General features: G+C 45.8%; 1 protein-coding gene across 21 annotated transcripts in view; it reads left to right on the top strand.

Annotated features, from left to right (window-relative positions):
• Positions 1-16,715, top strand: part of EPB41L3 (erythrocyte membrane protein band 4.1 like 3) — a 144,097-nt gene that overhangs the window by 34,227 nt on the left and 93,155 nt on the right. For 6 of the 21 annotated variants that reach the window (XM_064442963.1, XM_064442960.1, XM_064442965.1 and 3 more), the window contains exon 1: positions 13,418-13,523. The exons of 1 other annotated variant lie outside the window; for it this stretch is intronic. The gene's annotated coding sequence lies outside the window, so the exon portion shown is untranslated. Of the gene's footprint in view, positions 1-13,053; positions 13,073-13,412; positions 13,524-14,477; positions 14,598-16,715 lie in introns of those variants that run through there. 14 more of the 21 variants (XM_064442952.1, XM_064442954.1, XM_064442947.1 and 11 more) reach the window with 8 other exon arrangements.

Genomic DNA, 16,715 nt, shown 5'->3' with positions numbered 1-16,715 from the left:
GTTCTGCCTGCCATTTAGCTGTGAGCTGCCCTGACTAAAACCAGTTCCAATGCAATAACAAACCAAGCTGTTTCACTAAATTTCCGGTGTTAAAAGCAGCTGACCTTCATGTGCTGCTGGAGGAAAGGGGGGTGGGGTGGGTCTAGCAGGTCTGATGCTGAGCCGCGCATAAAATCAACTCGTACACATAACTGGGATGAGAAATTATTATAATTGCACTAACTACCCATATTAAACACAGTTGCTGTCTCTTCTGTGCAGGAGTGTGCGTAACTTACAAATATTGACTGCATTTGAAATTGAATTATCAAATGGGCTGTAATTATATGCTAGAGTATGTTGGGGATGAGTATGTATCTTGTAATAATTATTTCATTACTAGGCATAACATAGCTGTTTCTTTTGAATGTGCTTTTTTCATTTATTTGGAAAAAGAAAAAAAGAAAAATAGAGGCATTTTTAAAAAATCATCAGTGAATACACCATTACTACTATTGGGTAAAACACAAACAAGGGGATGGAGTCAAAATTTAATTTCCCATATTTTTGCAACTGTACAACTATTAAGATGATCCTTGTCTAGTTTGTAAAACAGAACAGTCAGCCAATGCACTGTTTCTCTTTTGACACTGTATTTCCGTTGGATTTGTTGGGCCAACTGCTTGACCACCGGGACTATCAGACCGCGTGGGGTGGGGACACCTTTGCATCATTGAACTGGTGAGTTTTCCCATCCGTTTCAATGGTCCAGGACTTCACCCACTGAGTTGTCAAGATGAGACCTGTTCTGTTGCAGGGGGGTGTATCATGTTTGTTTATGCCAAATTACTATGGCAGATATTATAGACATAAATTCTATTATTTTTTTTCCACCTCTGCTGTATTCTCTGGGACTTCCAATAGTCTGTCTGTTTCAGCCTCCTGTTGAGTGAGAGATAAGGTTTTCAGACAGAGGTTTAGAAAGTCTCTGTTGCTTCTCAATGGTTTGGTTTTCTTAAGTGGAAAAGAACATGTCAAGATAAGGCATTGCAGTAGCACTGACGCTGCCAAGAATAGCCTATGTGGAAAAAGGCAGAGTGGCTGCATATTTGCGGGTTTTATAACGCTACTTTAATTCCTAGCTTTATAAACAACACAACTGTGCAGACAGAGAAGTGATCTTGTGAAATTTGATATAATTACTGGATGGTGCCTGAGAGCAGAATATGCGTTAGGAAATGGGTATGGAGGAGGGAGGGCTGCTTCTGCCTGCCCCCTCCTTTCCTCCAACCAACATGCTCAGGTTCAGTTGCAGCTTTCAAATCGGGTTTTAAATCTGTTCCTTGAAGCAAACTGCTTGGCCTAGCTCTGGCCATGGAAATCCTTCTATTGCTTAAATAACTTGAGGATAACACTTCCTAAAATCATTTACTAGAAAACATAATAGATGTTAAAATAGGTTGGTGCATTCTTAGAGTCAGGACAAATATTTGCACAAAACATCTTGATTATTTTTTGTCATTCTCATATACATGATTAGAGTTTCTTTTATGCTAGAAAGTAAACTTTACCGCAGTACAATAAAGACTACAGAAAAGTAAAGAAAACTAGAGAGTTGCAGGAAACCTGGATAAGAGCCGGCCCAAATAGTTTGTACTCGTTTTCTACTGAGGAGTCTGAGTTATACAATGCTGGGTTGCTGTTATTAACTAAAAATTCTAAAAAAAGATAATCTTTTTGTGAGTTAAGAAATGTCACACAACTCAGCATGATTCATCCCACCTTGCCTTTCTATGTTTAATTTTCTTATTCTAGAAGGCGACTGTTTCAACACTCTGCTTCCCTTCCGCAAGTTACTTTGATGCTCTTTGGAGCTGTGAGGCTTAAGTAAAACCAGGACGTGGGTGGGAGGAAGAAGAGGGGGATTGACACTCTCAGGAAGACCTGGAAGTTTTCATTTCCTAAAATACATGTATGTAAAAAGAACCTCATATAGAAAGAGGTATAGGAACACTGGAAAGTTGGGGAAGAGAATATACAAGACAGTTGGAAATTATATTACTGCTACATTGCAATGCCTTCAAAATGCTTTCTCTGGTAAGAAGTTCAGGCTGGTTTCAGTCCTCTCCACTAACAGGTATTTACAGCTTGTCTCATCCACAGAACCTGGGTTTCTTGGGTCAGTTCACTATTGGTCCTTCAAAATGAGCCAGGCTGACCACATCCCAATACCTAAAATACAGGCGTACTCCTGGTATCATCGGGAGTCGTGTCTAGGTATGTGTTTGCTCAGGTACCCAGGATGCTGGCAGTGTTGTTCATCTCTCCAGCCCTCTTGCTGTTGGGAGTTGCAGTTGTCGAGAGTGTGAGACACTACAGGTGTCCAGCTTGGTGGCCTTGGAAGGTGGAGGTGCTCCACGGGCTTGTCCAAGCTTGACATCGGCTGCACAGTTGCGAGCAGCTGTTGTTTCTCTTTCACGCTGCACTTCAAATATGTCATCTCTGTGCACACTGGGTACAGTTGTTCCCCATATGTAAAACTCTGAAATACTTGGGATTGCCTAAGTATAGCTATAGCTACTTTCTGTGGGCTAAGGAAATTGTACCCAAGGCATTCCTTATCCTTAACTTAGTAAGCTTTACACCTGGTAAACAACTGCTGTAGATGTTTCAAATATTTCCCTATTTTTCCTCAATTACTTTTCTTTTGTAAATAAGGAAAACCAATTCTTCTTGTCTTTCTGGAAATCTTGATTTTGTTTTCAGGTAGCTTATACAACTAAACTTTTCATGATCTGGAGCGCAGACTCCCCAGACAAATTCTGAACTGAGTATCTTTGGCAGTGGTTTTCTCCTCTCAGCTAATGCGGTGTAGGCCGCCCCAACGTATTCTGAAGTTTTTGTTTAACGAAGCAAAGCGATATAAAACACGTATTTCTTTTAGAGAGAGAGTTACTTCATCCCTATTGTACGTCAGAAATATTTACACTGCAAATTAGTGAAGTTTGAACAGGGTACCATGAATTCTTGCCCTACCACTTCGCATCCTAACTTCTTCAAGTAGCCACCACCCTGCTTTTGATTTCAAGTCAGCCGTCAGCTTGACTTGACTTTTTCTACACCACTCTTACACAATGAAAGCGTATTGTAGGTTTCAGGCACTAAAAAAGGTAACAAGAAGTGGTTAAGAGCAGTTACAGAGCTCCCAGTACAGAAGCTGAGGGTATTAAGGACCTAAAAGATAAGAAAATAAGATGTAATATGCTGTGTAATCTTACCATAATAGCTCAGTTTGCATGTATATAATGCCTGATAATTGCTGCTTTATGGCAAGTTTTCCAGATGTTGTAATTGCTTGGTGAACATTGCTCTGCTCTGCTAAGTTCATTGGCTGATTAATTCTATACAAACTTTAGACACACCACATAATGTGATGTCTGGGAAGCTGCAAAACAAAAATTGTATTTGATTAGTCTAAATAAAATTGATAAATGACAATATGGAACTTAATTTTAGCTTTAGAGAGGCTTTGAGGAAGGGAAGTGAATAAAATATCCACACTGATGATGCAGCCTTTGCAAGAGATGTCAGAACTCACGTGCATTTACAGATCCCAGTCAATTACAGAAAAATTTGGTTTACTTTGCAAGTTAATCATTGGGGAGTTTAACTTCAGAAGTCCTTACTTTAGTCATAATAGTGGACACACGTCAGAGTATTTGATTTCATGGGAGTTGTGGTGTGTAGAAAATTTATTTCTCTCCAAGGGTGGACTTTTTATCATGTTACTCTAAGAAATGTTCATTATAAGGTGGGTTTTAAAAAATTATGATTATTAATTACTGCTCATTAAAAACAGGGGAAAAAATCCCAAAACCAAAACCGGCCAGTAAGGCATTGACTGATGACATGAAAACACTTTCTTTGAAGCTCATTTTAGGGTATTACACAAAAATGATCTTGGTGTCTGAAGGGTTTTGGCACTCTTGCACCCCCAAAAACATGTTGCCACAGTTGTGGTGGAAACTGGAGGCTGAGTTCTCCAAGAATAAGCCGCTATATCTCCTGCCTCTTCGCTTGGGTGGAACATGAGAACAAGTGCTCAGGTTTCATCATTCATCTGTATAATCACTTTCAGGTTCCTTCAAAGAGTGGCAGAATGCCCCAAAAGGAAAATAAAGCAGGACTTCAGATGCTTAATGCAAAGCAGAGGCTGGGTGGTTCAGGGAAAGACATGGAGGCTCTATACCATGAGACACTGCTGCAGCAGCTTTTATGTTATGCATTCAGATCCACCCTGAGCAGTGGTGTTGGTGTAGCCATGGTAGTCTAGAAGAGTCTAGAGGCAAACCTTGCTTCTCTAAGGGAAATGTTTTGCTTTGGCATGAGCTCAGCCATTAAATGTCCTGCCTGGCTGTAGCGGGCAGGTAGCCTGTTTGACTAATCAAAGCATATGTTTTGATAGATGATCAGCATGTGCAATGCTGCCTGTCAGCATGCATATAGCTATTGCATATGCTCTCTCTTGCCTGACAGAAATACCTAAAGTGATATTCAGAGTGCTGGGCTTGGTGTGGTAAGGACAGAGGACAAGGAGCAGTAACAAAGCCTTAGGAACACAACCTTTCCCAAACTTATTTTTACTCTTTCTGACTTTTCTCCCCAAGTGAAAGGAACATAGGAGAGCAACTCATTGAAATCTGAAGGCTTTTTTTATGAGTTCATTTATCTGGCTTGCTTACGTTTCTTTTAAATTTCTTTCTAAAATAACTCTTAGACTATAGATTAGCTGCTGTACGAAAAGCAGTAAAATGGCCCAAACCTCCAGAAATGGGCTTGGTACTGAAGTCAGTACCGGACTAACTGTAATAAAGTTTTCTTAAAATTGCAAAGGAAACAACTGCATGCTGCATATGGGGTAAACGCAATCCTTCATATCAATGCCACTGTGTTTTTTCTTTGAGAAAATGTTTATGGCTTTCATTATTTCTGCAGTTATGTGTCTTGTCAGGAGAAAACACAGCCTTAAAGTGAAAATACTCTTTTTACAAGCTTATTGAACCTGTCTGGCACCTCAAGCATCAGAGAAATTCCAAATACTATGAGCTCTGTTACTTTTGTTAAGAACACCAGTAGTTCATGATATGTGTTAATAGGTGCAATGGCAATTGCAAATTTTCCTGAGCAGCTTCATGGGTCAAGGTACCAAAGTGCTAACTGATATGATCAGTCACTGTGGCCTCATCAGAATCCTGCAGACAACTGAGGACCGGTGCTGTTTGTAAGCCCTGAGACTATTAATACAGTTTTGTCTTGCAACAGAGATTCCAGTCCAACTTGTTTCTTTGTTTTGGGAGAGGAGCTAGTGTTAAAACCTTTAAAAGCGTGGGTGTTTGGCTGCTCTAATTGTTATATTAAAGATGACCTTGGAAATAATTTGACTAACGCTTGAGCGAAAGGAGTTCAAATGTGGGGGAGAATGCAGCCTGGATCTCTCTGGTTCACAGGCTTTTTGAAAAATACATTATTTTAACATTTTGTCTGTAACGACTGAGATATGCTTTCCTTTAACTGTCTCCGGTGGCACTGTGTTGGCCCCCAGGTACGCCGAATCAATGTCTGCTTGTTCCTTGATTTGGGTAAAGGATGGGCAGGCAGTATAATTTGTCTGTTGTTATCCAGAAAACTGATTTTTCAACCTGAATCTTTGTTTAGATTTCCATTTCAAACTTAGGCCCTCCGGCACACAAATTGCTTCCTTTTTTTTTGGAAGTAATGACAGGAATTGCTGCATTTATTTTACTCCCAAGAACAAATTGTGTGCCCAGAAATTTTCTGGGAAAGAGGCAGAGCACCTCTTCTAAATGCAGGGTTCTTACGTAAGCTTGTGCTTTCCTATCGGCCTTTTCTCTAAGTAACTTTTTTAAAGCAGGCGAGTTGGCCCAATGCTTAAGGTATTGAGGATGTTGCTTGGCAACTTTGGGCTGTGCATGTGTCTCTCTGGGAGCAGCCAGACAGATGTTTGCACACAGGCTGACTGGGAGTAAACGGTGGGGACCAAGCAAACCTGGTCCTAAAACTATCATTTCAGGGGATGTGTGGTAAATTAAACATTTGCACTGTGAGACACTGTTCATGGTACTCATTATTTGTGACGTGTAAAATGCTTTTCAAAAGGGTGAGAGGCTGAGATGCCTTTCTTGGATATTTTTCGGTGCCTAGTACATATGTCGTTGTTTGCAAGAGTGAAATTTGTTTAGTTTGTTAAAGCTGTGTGTTGAACGTGATGGGGGTTTTCTTCTCTTTTAATGTGACAGTACCATTTTTGTGCTATTAAGAGGGTTAGTCTTCAGAGATACAAACCCAGATCCCCCAGGTTGTTTTTGTGGGTCATTGTGTCCAGTTAGAAACTAGCTATATTTCAGTTAAAAAGAAACCAGTGGAGTGTGGCTCTCTGCTACTTTTCTTTCCCAGGATAAAATATGCTGGGCACCCTACCTTTCAGGTGTGCCAGTCTATTTTGCCAAGGGAAAGACACAAAGAGCCTGGATCGGTACTCACTGATTTTTTTTCTCCATGTGTGCTGACAATGAGGGTGAATTGCAGGCGGAGTAAGCTGTCGAAGCAGAGGGAAGGGATGGGTTTTCTCCTCTTCTCACTACCTTCAACTCAGTTTTACTGGCACCGTCTCATCAACTGAATGTGAGACTTAAACTGTAAATTGAATTGGAGCATGTTTTAAAAGGTAATGTATTTTGAAAGTGTTTGAGCAACTATAAACATCAGGCAGAGGAGCTCCTGGCTGTGCGCAGAGGCCATCTGCTAGCTGAGGTGGACTGGTCCCTGGGAGCCCGGTCAGGCAGGGGTTGAAGGTTAGGGATATCATTTTGAGCAGTCGCTGACATAAATAAAGGCTGGTGGCCAAAACCACAGTCTGACGCCAGCACAGTCTGGTGAGGCTGCCAAAAGAGGCGACGGTGTGACTCTGCCATCATCCCTCCTCCTCGTGTCACACTGCACCCTGCCTTTGCAGTCTCATACTGATGAGATCCCATGGGCAATCATGGTGAGGAACTGATCAGATTTGTTGTCTCTCCTCCCTTTTTAGTTTCAACTTTGAAGGGTTTGCCTACTTCTTCCCATGGCCTTAAACGCTGGTAGTGGCTTGGCGAAGGGGGCAGGATGGAGGTGGGAAGGAGCAGCCACAAAATGGCGGGAAAGATGGAGACTTTTCCTCCTGTTGGTAATGCAGACCTTTAACTGGCTGGGAGGGCATGGCAGGCTGCGGGATGGGGACAGGCTGCGAGGAGCAAGGGCTACGTCTGGCTGGGTGAGCCTGGAGCAGCCAGGAAGAGCCTGGACACAGGCCCATGTCCTTGGTTTTTGTAGAGCAGCCACTTCTGCTGTTAACATATTGTGCAAGGAAAGAAGTAAGAGCAAGAGGAAGCAGCGTACTGGGAACAAACGTCCACTTTTCTAACTGGAGATGGAAAATTTGTACTGTATATTTTGGGGTTTTGCTTTCTCGTTGTTTTCTTCAATAAGCATATTTGGTAGATTGAAAACACCAGCCTTTTCCCTTTCTGTCAGTAAAGTTTGTTTATTGTCAAACGTTGGATCTGGGTTTTCTACTCTTCTGGCACTCTGAGAGAATAAAAATGAAGAGGGATAATTTGACAGGAAAGGTAGCCAAGGAGCATAAATTTTTCTTTAGACATGCCAGGTCAGAAATGTTGTAATTCTAAGGAATCCTTGGAACTAAAGTCATCTTTTAACCGTTAAAGAAAACAACCTGTGACATCTTAGCATGCGTAACTGTAAGACAGTACAGATATAGGATAAATGTGTTCATTCCTGAGCAGGGCTTTTTACCTTTTCTTAATAACACTTTAGTATTATGATAAGCATAGTTATTCATTGTACTTTAAATAAGAACCTACTAGCACTTCCCTTAATTGCTATTAACATTCATTAAGATGAGAGGTGAACTGTGGTGGGTGCTATGCAAACACTCGTTGAAGTGCCTTCCCTACCTGGTAAATCTTGCAGCTTATGAAGACAAATGATACAAAAGCAGCTGGGGGCTGTGCCAATTAACCTGGCCACTGAGAGACATTTTATTATAGGTGTCATGAGGAAGAGGTATCTTAAGAAGAGATTTGTAGAAGGCAGTTATGATTCAGGATGGCATTTCTGTTTTTGATAGTACTTAATAAATAAGTGTATTGATTCTCCCTTGAGTCAGTGAGACTTTAGCTTATGCTCAAGGTAAACTCCTGTTTAAATCCTAATCTGAATTAGATGCTTCATGAAAAGAAGACGTAGCAGGAGCAAAGATAGTGTTGTTAGTAATATGTAAGACTGGGTTTAGTGGCATGGAGAAGGGAGAAGAAAGGCATCTGCTTTACCACCCCACAGCATGCACTGTGGGAATGAGGACAAAAAGCTAGAGTTTCATGGACTGAAACAGATGGTCTCAACAGAGAAAACCCCAGTAAAGGAGAATGGCATGTGTTGGTCTTGGTGGAGGTGGTCACCATCTAGGAAACTCTCAGTCCTAGAGTTGCCAATAGCGAATGAGAGTTGTCCTTGCCTCCCTCGTTGTTAGGCTGTTTAGGAATGCTACTCAAATTAAAATAAATTTGTTAACTGCATATTGCATATCTCCTGTATTTTCTGTTTCCTGTAGTCAGTGTACATTAAATCAGAGTACTTTTAAATGATATTAATGATTATGCATAGGTAAAGTAAATAAAAAATCAAAACCTTATTTGAGATAAAAAGCTTCGGTTCATTACTCTATCTGAAAACTAATTGTTGTCCGTTTTGGGCATAGCCTTTGGTGCATCCCAGAGCATCTTAGATCCATAAACTCTGGTTACCTTTGGTTCATAATGGGGGCTGGAGAACTGCAGCAGGAGGTAATCTCTTGATAATCCAGTTAACGCTCTCAGTCAGAAAGTAGCTACAGATATGAAAGTGGCAAAGGGCAGTGCTGAATTAATTGCAGTAAATCTCCTATAGGCAGGATTTCAGCTGCAGAAGAACTGGGGCCAAATTTACTGATTGTTCCTTCAGTAGTCTTAAAAGGAGTTGGATTTGGCACTGACTGGCAGAGTGAGACTTCAAAAAACAGACCAAATAAATCCCTGCGCTGAGGTCAATAAAGCAGTGTCAAGAATAAATCTGACCCGCTGTGTCACTGGGTTGCACTAAGGGATATCTCACCTGAAGGTTTACTACTAATATATTTGAAGGCAGTGGTAATATTGGCCAATATTACAGGTCTGTGGGCATTATGTTGGCCATGAGGGAAGACAGAAATAAAAGATTTAGGTCTGATTTCTAAATCTTACCTTCATCTGCTGTCTCAGTGATTGCTCTTAACTATGAGAATCTTGTTTCATTGCCATGCAGAAAGCTAAGCTGCATGAGTCATGGGCAGAGCAGTTTGCTTTTAATAAATGGAAGTGGATACGGTAATAATATAAAAAAAAAAAATCAGTTTGACTCCAAACCCATCTACCCGTCTAGACAGATAGTGCCAAGCTCCTGTCTGCAAAGAAATATCTTCTTAATAATGCTGTAGTAATGCTGCTACTTTTACAGTACTTGCCATTTTTTGAAGCGCTGTACCCAGCTAATTCATCGTTGGCCGGGCTTGAGACGGCCTTTTGCTGAGTTTGATAGCATTTTTCTGTCTTGCTTTTCTGTAATGTGCTATTTTGAATGCCATGTCCAATCAATTAGGGAATCACAAGAATGTTTTAGGCAGCAGTTCCCAGGGCTGGGCAATAATCCTTGTCCCTGATCTTCCAGGGTTGCCTATTCATCCTTTCCTGGCAGAGGCTGCGGGTCTCCCCATTCCCCTCTCCTCTAAAAAAAAAAAAAGTCCTTGTTGTGGCCAAATACTCTGTATGGGCCCCTTTTCCTTACAGCTGCCCTCCTCTGGCTGGTACCTCTTGGGGAAGGAGAGTGCGTGTGTTGGCACCTTTTCCTTCCCCACCTCTAATTTACCTGCTTCGTGTCAGAGGCTGCCTTTGCTTTTATTCTTCCCAGGCTTTTCATGCCAGGATCCCCTCCTTTCCTTCCTCCTTCCCTTTGCAGGGCTTCCCCAAGGAACTTGCATGTGTTTCTCACCGAAGGGGAGAAACTGGAAAACCAAAAGTGGTGAATGGATGGGAAAGGGAATGGAGGGCAGAGCTTGCTGCATGTTTTACCCATATCCCTGGTCTGGTGTCAATCTCCTGAGTGACTCATGACAACATGACTGTTGCTCATACCGTTGGGTGTCAGCATACGTTCCTCCCCAAAGGATGGGGTGCTGGGAGCAGCCTGGCTTCCAGACCAGCACAGAAGCAGTTTGGATGTCCGTCTAGCTCCTTGCATGGGTAGGAAATGGAGGATCCTGGTCTGGGGAAAAAAATGCAAGGAAGGTATGTGGCACAAGGGGAAGGAAGCTGCTTTGGAGAGGAGGAAGATGAAGAGATACCTCTTCTAAGGGCAGAGGAGGACTAGAGGGTCAGGAGGCCCCTGGCTGAGGGTTATGGTGGTAATGGAGGGGGAAAGGGGATGAGTGGGGATGGAACATGGGGCATGCTGGATGTGGCAAGAGGAAAGGGGATGATGTGGCAGGAGGAGGCTGGGAGAGGTTTTCTGCAGTCAACAAAATGGGGAGGAGATGGCAGGTGGGTAGCAGCACACAGGGAGCTTGTGCCTAGAGCAGCAGGATGTGAAGCGTTCAAAGGCTGCGTGTTCAGGGCAATCGCGGGTGTGTGCCATACCGCCCAAGCTGGTGCTGTTTTTAAATGAGCAGGGTGTAGGAGTTAAACGTCTCTGTGGCAGGCAGCAGGGGCTGTGTGGCTGGCTGCTGGCGGGGTATTTCATGCAGGCAAGAAAGGACGGTCTTGGGCTGCACCAAGCCTGATGTGTTGGGAGTTGAGATGAACAAATCCAAATAGGACCATTAAACTCAATTGCTCTTGACATCCAGGTCTGAAGCAGCACCTCCAGAAAGGCGAGAAAATAGCAAAAACAAAACTATAGCAAGGCAGGAGATCAGAGTCTGTTCTAGTGCTGCCTGGACTTCTCATCTGAGCTTCCTTTTGTGTAAATGGACACTGGGATAACTCCAGTGAAGTGCAGGTGATCATTCACATTTCCCACCTGTGTAAGAGTATGGATTCAGGCTTGCTAAAAATTACTGGAAGAACAGGTTTTTAAAATAATAATTAAACACTGCTGTTCCTGGAAACCTAAACTTCCATGGAGCTCCCATCTGACAGAAGTCAGGGCAAGCCAGCCAACTAATCCACTCTGGAATTAGAAAGTAATGTTTGAAAATGGGAAAAAAAAAAAATCCTATGAGCATTGAGAACTCTGAAACTTAGGCCCATATTGGTAGCCCAGAGGTACCAGCTACCTTGTATCTATTGCAAAGATTTCCTGCTTGTAGGAACCGCCTGTTAATACCGCTTGATGTTTTGAGGTTAAATAAATGTGCTGAAAGACTTCTAGATCCTCAGATGAAAGATGCTATTATATATGCAGTGTATCCAAGAAAGGATTCACAGGGTATATCGTAACTTTGGGGCAAATTTGCTTGCTGTATTGCTTGAAGAAAACGTGTTGCTGTGAAGCACTAACGCTCCAATGGTGTGTATCTCTGCTTAAAAGAATTGTCAACACCTTTCTCTGTTACGGGCAGTACAAGAGCTGCAAAAGGTTTAGCTGGTAAATCTTGCATTGTTTTTCAAATATTTCTTAAGTCTCCAGCTTGCTTTTGAGACTCGATTTGATTCAAACCAACTCAGTCCTTTTCTTGCTTTTCTCCTTTTTTTTTTTTTCTCCCTCCCCCCATCATACCTTGCTAACGCTAATGTATGTCTCGGATGTCAAGTCTATTCCTTTGTGATTCATGATGACTTCCAGAGCTCCTGGTGGAGAAGAGTATACAAGTCTTTTTGTTTCAGCTGCATGACTAGAAGTATGCCCTCTCTTAGTTGATGGCACGCGGTTTCCTTTTGAAGTCCCTCTCCTTCTTATGCATGTTACAGTGTGCCAGATCTGCTAAATAGCATTCCTGCATAGCAGGTGAAGGGTGTCTGTGTGTGTGTTTCTTGCTACGATTCGACATTAAATACAGAGCAGCGCAGTTTTGCAGATCTGAGAAGGGGTACGTCCGCTCCTACTGTCAAAACCTCTTTCCCTTCTTAAATCCCAGAGAGATGCTGCTAATTAAAGGCGAACTCCCCCCCTCCCCCTTCATATCAGAGGCCCGAATATAATTTGGATCTTATAATTTTTGGGAGCTCTGAAAATACGGTATCTAAAGAGAGAATAAGCCTAACTTATCCACTGTGTTGCAGCAGGATTGAAGGTGCAGTGTGAGGGCGTGTCGGTCTGTGGCTCTCCCACAGCCAGCCATCGCTACCCTTCCCATGGCCAGTTCCTCCCCTGGAAAAGAGCGAGTTCAGCCGCTTCTGGCCCCCCGGAGAAGCGAACGGGCAGTGCCTGTGAGTGCCGTGGTGCGGCAGAGTCTCAGACGCGAGGGCTGCTCGTATCGTGTGTAGCTTGTGGAGAGCTCAGTTACGTGCTCTGAGAGGAGCTACGTATTTACCGAAATGAAATGGTGAAAGTGGGATTATCCCCCTCCCAAATGGCTTCTGTATATGCTAGGAATTTTTGATGCTTTCTGACATGTGGCATGTTGTGGTCTGTGTTGTAGCAAAAACTCAAATAATTTTCAGTTTTATGTTACCCTTTTTGGATCGGGAGCCAATGTGTGGCAGGACCTCTTAATTATTTCTGGTTTGGTGATGCTGTTGAGTGAAGTCTAGATTTTAAGAGCATGTAGTTTATCACTGGAAATTAAAGTCGAAAAGGCTGGTACCCCCTACCCTCACACCCAACAAAAACCCCACGGGTAAATCAAAGCCAGAGCTTGCCAGCACCCAGCTAGCTGCTTTTAAGTTCGCAGTTAAGTCTCCCCATCGCTAGGGTTTGCTTGCAACTGCAGCAGCTAAACTCATCTCTCTAAACAGAAGAATTCATTTAGCTGAGCCAAAACCCAGCCGGATCCCTCCGGACGCAGGTGGGGATCCCGGTGCCGGGGGGGAGGTGGGGGTGGTTGGGGGTGCCCTCTCTGCTGTGTGCAAGGCGAGCAGCCCTCGGCGCCCCCCCCTTCGCACCGCGGCAGCAGACTGGGGGCCTGGCTCCAGAAACCCGCCGGCATCCAGCTTTTCCCGTTCTCCGCGGCGTGGGCTTTTATTTTTATTTTCCTCCTTTTTTTTTTTTCTTCCTCCTCTCTTCCCCCCCCCCCCCCCCCCCCCGTCCCTTTCCTTTTTCCCTCCCTCTCTCCGGAGGAGCCTCCGCAGCCCTGATTTGCTGGGAAGCGGCGGAGGCTCGCTCTGGGCAGAGCCGGGCTGCGCTGCCGCTGCTGACGCGTGGCCGCCGCCGCCGCCGCCGGGAGCAGCCCCGCGCCCCGCTCCCCGCCGCCGCCCCCCGCCGCCGCCGGGCGCCCCCGCCGCTCCCCGCCGCCCCAGGTACCTTCCCGCCGCTCCCGCCCCCGCTGCGTGCACCCGCCTCCCGCAAGGGGAAGCGGAGGATACGTCCGGGGGGGGCGCGGGCAGATTGCATCCTTCCCCCCCCCCCCCCTTTCTTTTTAATATATACGTATTTATAGATATATAAGCCTCATTCCTAGGAGCCATTTTTAAGTTAGCAGCTGGGGATGGGGGGGGTCGGAGGGCGGTGCGTGCGTGAGGCCGGGATGCCCGGGGGGGCGCCGTGGGGGGCAGCGAGCGGAGCCCCCCGCGGAGCGGGGCGGGCGGCGGGGGCGCTCCCTGCGGCCCGGCGTGGGGGGACACACACACACACACACACGGGACACGCCACGGCTGCTCCCGCCGCAGCTGTGCCGGCGGTGGGGGGTGGGTGTTGCAATTTCAATTTTTTTTTTAGGGCGATACGCATTTCTGTGGGAAACTTCTGTAGGCGGCGGAGGCACGGCGCGGGGGGATGTCTGGCTTGGCTGGGGGGCCGCGCACACACCCCCACCCCCCCCCAGGATGGTCGGCTCACCTGGGGGGTGCAGGGGGAGCCTCCGCCGCCCCCGCCCCCCCCCCCATCGCATCCCATCCCGCACAGCCCGGCCGGGGCTGCGCGCCTTGCGGCGGCGGCTTGGGGGGGCTGTTTCCCTCCACCCCCCCCCCCCCCCCGCCCCGGCCGTGGCTTCTGCAATGCGGTGGGTGTGGTTATGCACGGAGCACATCGCAGCCCCGCACCGCTGCAGTGGCAGCGCCGCCCCCCCACGGCCCCCTCCCCACGGCCCCCGGCCCCGGGCGGCAGCGAGGGGCCCCGCGGCTGTGGGAGCAGCCGGGACGGGGCCAGGGCCGCTCCGCCCCGTGCTGCCGGGGCCGCCCGGGGGAGGAATCACGCGTGGGGGGCGGGGGGGGGGGGCGCGCTTCCTTCCTTCCTTCCTTCCTTCCTTCCTTGACTCGGCGTGGGCTCCCAGGTGCGCTAGAGGGGCGGCTCGGGCGCTGCGCACACCCCTACACCCACCCACCTTCACGCTTGACCCCGCGGACTGTGGCGTGGAAGTTGGGGTGCTCAGCCAGGTCTGTGGGGAAAGGGAAGAGAGGAGCGAGGGTGTGGTCGGGAGGGAGGCTGCGGGGGTCCGTTCTCCTGCATCCCGGCCCCTCACGCTTGAGTGACCGGGGAGGGGGAAGTAGTTTTTTGCCTTTTTAGGTTTTCTTAGTTTTCAGTCAAAGTTGAAACTTTGTCATATAAAGCATATAAGCTTGAAAACTCGCACTCCTGCGATCATCGCAAGTAGCAAAGTACAGCCAATCTGGCCTCACGGCTGCACTCCAGGAGGAAAAGCGTTCACTAAAGGTGAACATCACTCCGAATGCCGTTTGCTGGCGTGTGCTCCTGTTTGAGGTAGGGATGGAAAGTATTTCCTCAACTCAACACGCGTGTTGCCTGTAAGTCAGAGGGAAGGTACCTACAATGTTTGAAGGCTTTTTTTTTTTTGTCAAAATGATTACAAGCCAGAGGCCCGCTTGCCAAAGAAAAGCTCTGGATTAGGTGTGTCCCACGTGCATCAGTCCTTTTACAGTGTGGCGGTCTGCTTTAGATCTTTTTTCATTTTACTTTTAGTATCATCAGCATTTGCCTATGTCTCTAGAAAGCTGAAAGATTTGTGTTAAAAAAAATAAATAGAGCCCAATCTCACAGAAAAATGATAAAATAAGCAAAATATGTAAGTTTTTGAGCAGTAAATCTTAGTCAGATGCGATTGAGTGTATGCTTTTCCTCTAAATCTATGGAGAATGGTCTTTTGTAGAGTATTAAAAGGTCAAGATCATCCTGCTGCATCACCAATGTGGTTAAATTCATGGGTCTTGCTGCACCTGTGTGTGAACATGCATAATGTAGGACGGGTGCATACTGCTATGTCGGTCTCCTTGGGTTGGAAAGTTTCAGCTCCAGCGTGAGGATGAGACCTGCATGGCAATAAGGGGAGAAGAGAGCCCGAGAGCACCGCATTAGAGTAAGAGCCACTGGAAGTTTATTCCTTACGGCACCGCTTGAGCAGGAAGGCTCCTTGAGCTGTCGGCATGCTGCAGACCTGCTTGCTGCAGCAGAGAATGTGAAATATATCGTGAAGCATTAGAAATACATTGGTTTTATTTAATCAGACCGGTGTAGCCTGGGCCTCTCCCCAAACTAATTTCACGCAGCCGCATCCCTCCGTTAATGATGCAGCTGATGGCCTTTCCTCCCCAAAGGCTGCCCCGAATGACGGAGGAGCTGGTCCGATGCGTGTCAGGAGCTTATCCGATGGGAGCCTGCTTCTGCGGTGGGCAGGATTAGCCTTTGGGGGGAGGAGGAGGAGGGGGGGGGGGGGGCCGCAGGGTGTGGCACCATCCCCAGCTTCCCCCCCCACGCCTCCGCCTTGGCAGCTCCTCGCAGGGTAGGGCTGTGTCTGTGTGCTGGGGAACTGCAGCAAAACTGAAGAGGTCTAATTTTAGTTGGGGTTTTATTCTCTCTTCCAAGAAGGAGCAAGTGAAGGTGAAGCTACAACTTACGTAATTTTTTTAATTAAACAGGGTGAGGTGTTTTTTTTTTTTTCTGTAGTGGAAACCTGCTGAATACTTATTCTTTGATGAAAAAGAATTACTGTTCACAGGTTTTTCTTTGAAAGCTGGGTGGGGTTTATAGATAATATGAGCACTGATGGTAGGTTTGACCCACAGCAGTGTGCTCACACCTGTATTTGTTAGATTTGTTGTTTGGTGCAGTGGTTGTGAATTCTTCGGGGGCTATGCATGGTTGTTTTTCTTAAATATGTAAAATGTCACATCTTTGTATTTCAGGCATGATCTTGAGTTAACAGAAAGTTCTTGAAACGTGCTAAATGTGTTATTCACGGTGGGTGACATTCATACTTGTTTCATGGAAATCTCATGTATCAGTAAATGACTGCTTGTTGTCTCAGGGAAAACATCAAACCATTTATAAGCGGTTATAAAAGAATACTTGTTTTTCATGAGATGAAGCGTCAGCTCTATCTCTTGAGCTCCAGCATTTTCAACATGAAAGTATTAATAACTGCGTGACTTTACCACAGCGAAATACATCCTTGGGTGCGAGTCTGTGTACGTTCAGTGTGTGTTCCATGGATGCCGGGCTTTGAAAAAAAAGGGTCGGTCCATGCAGGGAGGGCTGTT

Source organism: Phalacrocorax carbo, chromosome 2, assembly GCF_963921805.1.
Source record: "Phalacrocorax carbo chromosome 2, bPhaCar2.1, whole genome shotgun sequence".
NCBI classification, from domain to species: Eukaryota; Metazoa; Chordata; class Aves; order Suliformes; family Phalacrocoracidae; genus Phalacrocorax; species Phalacrocorax carbo.
This window is presented reverse-complemented; position numbering and strand designations above follow the sequence as displayed.